The following is a 5309-nucleotide window of genomic DNA, read 5'->3' as shown; positions in this document are numbered from 1 at the left end:
AACAGCATAAATTGTACAAATAACAGTAATATGAATATTAATGATGACTATGACAATAATTACACTTAGAATATTAATAATAAAAACAGCGATAATAACAATAATGATAACAATTATAATAACAATATCAGTATTAATAATAATAATAATATTAATTGTAAAGATTATAAGAAACATAAAAATAGAATGAAAATAATGATTGTTATTATAATAAAAACATAAATAATAGAGATAATAATAAGAATAATAGCAATAAAAAATAATAATAAAAATATGGATTACAAAAATATTTCTACTAATAATAATAGTCACATTATTAATCACAATTTATATGGTAATAATAATTATAATAACAATAATAATATCAATAATAATAAAAAATATAAATTTGTCACAACATTGATACTAATAGTAAAATAATAATAATATATCTTATTATAGTAATAATAATAATAATAGTAATAATAGTTGTAATAACAATGATATGAACAAAAATAGTAATAATAGTATAGTAGTAGTATATATTTGTTACAACAAAAGTAAAAATAATTGACAAAATACAAATAATAGATTGTCAGATTACAGTTAGTTTTTGTGAAGCTCATATTGCAACTTTCACAAAGGAAAGCTGCGAGCTGTAGTAACATTAGAGCTTATCGAGGTTCGCTTTAAAACTGTTGACATTTGGAGAACTGATTGCTTTATCTGGTAACATGTTCCATGACTTGGCAATGCGATTGTTAAAAAAGTGGAAACGAGATAAATTGTTGCTGTACTTCTCACGGTGATGTCTTTCTCTGTGATTTGCTCTTGGTGGAATTGTGATAAGGGGAAAGTGCCAGTTGACTGTGTCGATGTTATTAATAATTTTATATTTTTGGATGAGGTCACCTCTTTTACGACGTTCAACAAGAGAAGATAGGCCAAGTTGTAAACATCTGGACTTGTAATCTAACTTTTTCAGTTTGTCTGGTATTTTTGTGGTTTTGCGCTGTATTAATTCTATAGTTTGTTCATCTTTTACCAAATGAGGGTTTTAAGCCGGAATTGCAAGCTCAAGTAAAGGACGAATGTAGGTGCAATAGAGTTGTTTCCATAAAAAAGCATCACGAGATTGGAAAGTGTGTTTTAGGATGCCTAGCATTTGATTTGCTTTACATGAGGCAATTATGGATTGGGTTTCTACTTTAAGATCATTGGTAATTTGAACTCCCAAGTCACGCTCAGAAGTGGTTGCTTCCAATGTAGTTCGAGTCGTAATTGAACAAGGGCCTAATTCCTCCATTGAGTACTTGAAAGGAGTGAACTTTTTTTGACCAAAGTGCATGACCTTGCATTTCTTTGCGTTTAACTCCATGAGCCAAGATTTAGTCCAGTGAACAATTTGGTCAATATCTGATTGGAGTTGAAGTTGAGCGGCAAGTGAGTTGACAATGCTTAGGATTTTAGTGTCATCAGCATAGATCTTACAACTGTTTTCTTTGCTTATTACATCCGGCAGATCATTGATGAAAATGACAAATAAAATTGGACCTAGGACTGATCCTTGCGGAACTCCACTTGTCACAGGTAACCAATTCGATTGAGTGTCACCAAGGATGACTCTTTGAGACCTGTTGAGTAGGAAAGTTTTTATCCAATTTAGAAGATTGCCTTCGATTCTTTACATTTTTAATTTGTGAAGCATTCGTTGATGTGGGACTTTGTCAAAAGCTTTTGCAAAATCCAGAAATATGACATCAGCTGGTAGTTTTCTGGCTATATTTCCAGTCAAGAAGTCCATTGTTTCAAGGAGATTTGTAACGCATGCTTTTTTTTCTAAAAATCCATGTTGACTATTTGATAAAAGATTGTTTGATATTAGGTACTGCATAATTGCCTTTTTAACTAGTTTCTCCATTATTTTACATGGAATTGAGGTGAGGGATATTGGTCTGTAGTTTGATGGGTCAATTCTAGAGCCCTTTTTAAATAAAGGTGCTACATTTGCTTTGGACCATGAACTCGGAATTTCACCATTGACTTTTGAAAGATGAGAGTAAGTGGAGAAGACATTGAGGTAGAACAAAAGCGTAAAACGTGAGGACTGACATTGTCTACACCAAGTGATTTAGATATATCTAGTGCTGAGAGTTCCATAAGAATCGCCAGAGTATCGAAAGATATGTTATGGAGGATTGTGTTAGTTCTACGATCAAAACGGGGAAGATTGTCATTGGATGGCTCTTTGCTGAAAACTGATTGAAATTGATTGTTAAGTGAATTGGCTATTGTAATTTTATCAGAGCTAATGATCTCACTGGAACTGGTGGTTCGCATAGATGAGATCTGATTAATTACAGAGCGTTTACTATTTATGTATGAAAACAGTCCTTTAGGGTTACGCTTATCATTGGCAAGGGCAATTTCGAAGGATTTCAGAGAAGAACGACTTATTTTTTTTACGAGCTTTCTAGTTTCTCTATATTCCCCAACCAGGGATGTGATTTTCCATTTTGAACTATGATGGTTTGTTTGGCATACGAGGGATGAATTGATGACAACATTCATTGTATTTGTTGAGCCAAAGTTGGTAACATTGTTCCACGCTTGAGTTTTTAAAAATAGATGATCAGTCAACCTTATTGAATTCTTCGTTGATGTTTTCGTAGTTACCAAGCTTGTATATAAATTTAGAGCTGTTGAAATGTGATAATTTTACGCTGGAAGCCAGTTTTTAATGCCAGGTGATAGAACAATGATATTGATCAGACAAACTGAGTGGAGGACCGATGTTAATCTCACAAGTACGATCTGGAGAGTCACATATTAGTAGATAACGAGTGTTTGTCATAGGGCGATTAGCAGGTTTGAAAGTAGGGACAGTGACGATTTGGTGAAGATGACAATCTTGAAAGAGAGAGACAAATGAAGAACTGAGACCAATTTTACTAGAGGAAAAGACTGAATTGGAAGTCCAAGTAATCTCTGGGAAATTGAAATCACCGGCAATGATGATACCGTTGTATTTTTTGGTTGATACTAAAGTTTTAGCATGGAAAATAGCACTTAAAATCTCTGAGAAGGCTTCGATGCCTGAGGATGGAGGTCATTAAATGCAGCCTAGGAGTAGAGTTTCATTCAGAAGCTTTAGTTCGACCCATAATTGTTCTGAATAGTAACGAATAAAATCTTTGTGTAGTAGGGGTTCCTCTATTTGGTTTGAGATGATTTTATTGTTTGTGTATATTGCTACTCCTCCTCCGATTTGATTGCAACGGTCTGAACGATAGAGGTTGTAGTTCGGAAGAGAGGGAGTTGATTGGTCATTGAACCATGTCTCGGTGATAAAAATAATCTCAAAAGAGTTGTTTTCTGCAAGTAAGGACAGTTCGATGAGTTTTATGGGATTGAGGGAGGTTGCATTGGTGTAGAAGCACGAAAGATGAGATAATTTAATGGAAGAGCTGGCCTTGTTAAGGAAGGAATTAGTGAGATGTTGAGAGTGACTTAATGGCTTCAGCAGCTGATTTCCATTTGAGAAATGGGTTCTCTCTTCCATTGATGTTGACTGTTTTGGATGTGTCAATGCATTTGATTTTTTCGCAGCTGACAAATCGAAAGGGTTTGTCAAGTAAATTTTTTGCCAATAATTCTGCATTTTCGGTAGCACGCTTTTTGTTTAAGTTGTTGAATGTTTCTTGTTTGAGAGGTGTACGGTCTGGGCGAATGTAGACAGATTTTAATTCGTCTGTTGAGGCAAGTTGCTTTGCATTATATACGAGATCATTGCGGTGCTCTTTCGAGTCAAACTCTACGATGATCAATTCATTTGGTTCGGCTGCTATAGTAGTTAAACTGGTGGTATTGTTAATCTTTTTTATGAAATGCCCAACAACTTTAAAAGCAACATTATAGTTAAGTTTTTTGAGCATGCTTTGAACTGAAAGTAGCCTCTGATTATTGTCAGAGGATTTTGGAAGACCAGCAATTATAGCTCTTTTTGATTTCATTTCTACAATTTTGGCATTTTAGTTGACTGTTGTGATAATTGCTTTATTGGCTTCTGAACCGTGCTTGACTGCACTTGCCCAGTTAAGAGTTGTGGTTAAGCTCGGAGATGCTAAGTTTGACTGTTGAGAAAGATTTGCTTTTAGAGCAATATTTTCTTTTTCAAGAGTAGATACGCGGGTGTGAAGTATGCTGACTGTGGCTATTAGTTTTGATATCATAGTATCAAGCTTTTGAGAAGCAGCTGAATGGTTACCTTGACCTAGGCCTGGCCAGTTGGCTACTAGAGCTGCAAGTTGGTCAGTTGAATAAGGTGTGCTCATTATCATCAATGATTGGCAAATTGCTCAATCTGATGTTTTATAATTGATAAGAGGGCTACCACTCTGAATAACAGTGGATTACCTCTTGGTCGAGAACATATATAAGTTTATTTATTAGTTAACTTAATACACAGTGACTAAAATGTAGTATGTGTTTTTTCCGTCTAGTTAATTAGATTAAGAGGATTTATAAAAATATTAATTGTAATAAAAAATAATAATATCAATAATGATAAAAATATTATTATGAATAATAATAACTATATTAAGAAAAATAAAAATAAATAGAAAAACAATAATAATAAAAATATATAACTTCATAATAATAAAATGAGCAGGAAATTTAATAATTATAATAGTAATGATAAATATAATTATAATAAAAATGGTATAATAAATACAATAATATAAAAAATAACAATTACAATGATCTAAATAATAACAATAATAATAATAACTATAATAACAATGTTACTTAATTAGAGGAAAAGGTATTTTAAAAATAATAATTGTAATTAAGATAATAATATCAATAATGATAATATAAAAAGTATGAATAATAACAACAATAATAAAAATAAGAATAATCAAAATAAAAATAATTTTAAAAAATTTATAAGTTGATAAAATAATAAAAAAACAAAAGTAATAGCCATAAAAATAATGGTAAATATTGTAAAGATAAAGATTGTTTTAATAAATACAATAATAATAAAGATAATAAAAATAATACAAACCATAATTTAAGTAAAAATAATAATAAAAGTAGTAATATATATAATGATGATGATAATAATAACAATAAAATTGGATTAACAATAATAATAATACTGATAATAAGAGTAATAATAACAAATATAATAAAAATAATAACATTGATAATAATAATATTAATCATAATAGTTATAACAAAAACAATTTTAATAATGAAAATAGTAACAAAAAGTATAACAAAAACAAAAGTAAAATTGATAATAATTATAATAATAATAATAA

The 5309-nt window shown here is 30.8% G+C and overlaps 1 protein-coding gene across 1 annotated transcript in view; it reads right to left on the bottom strand.

Moving 5' to 3' along the window:
• The window catches only part of LOC145182681 (E3 ubiquitin-protein ligase HECTD1-like), a 232973-nt gene extending 228500 nt beyond the window's left edge, over positions 1-4473 (bottom strand). Inside the window, exon 1 of the mRNA XM_090086300.1 lies at positions 4437-4473. The gene's annotated coding sequence lies outside the window, so the exon portion shown is untranslated. The remainder of the gene's footprint in view (positions 1-4436) is intronic.
• Positions 4474-5309: the final 836 nt, after the last annotated feature.

This window comes from Hydra viridissima, unplaced genomic scaffold, assembly GCF_058129835.1.
Source record: "Hydra viridissima isolate aposymbiotic clone 2 unplaced genomic scaffold, HvirCarnegie_v1 scaffold_4, whole genome shotgun sequence".
Lineage (NCBI taxonomy): Eukaryota > Metazoa > Cnidaria > Hydrozoa > Anthoathecata > Hydridae > Hydra > Hydra viridissima.
The sequence above is the reverse complement of the archived record's forward strand: the minus strand, read 5'-3'. Positions and strand labels throughout refer to the sequence as shown.